This window comes from Mandrillus leucophaeus, unplaced genomic scaffold (assembly GCF_000951045.1).
Source record: "Mandrillus leucophaeus isolate KB7577 unplaced genomic scaffold, Mleu.le_1.0 Scaffold49, whole genome shotgun sequence".
Lineage (NCBI taxonomy): Eukaryota > Metazoa > Chordata > Mammalia > Primates > Cercopithecidae > Mandrillus > Mandrillus leucophaeus.
In genome coordinates this window covers 1,641,377-1,642,157 of record NW_012105253.1, presented here as the reverse complement: position 1 = coordinate 1,642,157, position 781 = coordinate 1,641,377, and positions in this window count along the sequence as shown.

The window sequence follows — 781 nt, the reverse complement described above, 5'->3', positions numbered from 1 at the left end:
GAGGTGACTTTTTTCCCCCAGTATTTTTTTCAATTACACTTCTCAAATTGAGAAATAATTTACATTTCCAGCCAGTGTATCTGCAGAAAAAAAAAAACAAACAAACAGGGGGGCGGGGCTTGGTAGGTCACGCCTGTAATCCCAACACTTTGGAAGGCCGAGGCAGGCAGATCACTTGAGATCAGGAGTTCAAGACCAGCTTGGTCAATATGGTGAAACCCATCTCTACTAAAAATACACAAATTAGCCAGGCATGGTACCCCCTACCTGTAATCCCAGCTACTCTTGGAGGCTGAGGCAGGAAAATCGCTTGAACCCAGGAGGCGGAGGTTGCAGTGAGCCAAGATTGTAGCACTGCACTCCAGCTTGGGCGACAGAGTGAGACTCTGTCTCAAAAATAGAGAAATAATTTACGTGCAAAAACATGCACAGGTATTACATATTCAGTCCTTCCCTTCCTTTCCCCTCCCCTCCCCTCCCCTCTCTTCCCTTCCCTTCCCTTTCCTTTTTCTTTTTCTTTTTCTTTTTTTTTCAGAAGGAGTCTCACTCTGTCGCCCAGGCTGGAGTGTAGTGGCATGATCTCGGCTCACTGCAACCTCTGCCTCCTGGGTTCACACCATTCTCCTGCCTAATCTTCCTGAGTAGTTGGGACTACAGGCGTCTGCTACTACGCCCGGCTAATTTTTTGTATTTTTAGTAGAGATAGGGTGTCACCGTGTTAGCCAGGATGGTCTCGATCTCCTGACCTCGTGATCGGCCTGCCTCGGCCTCCCAAAGTGCT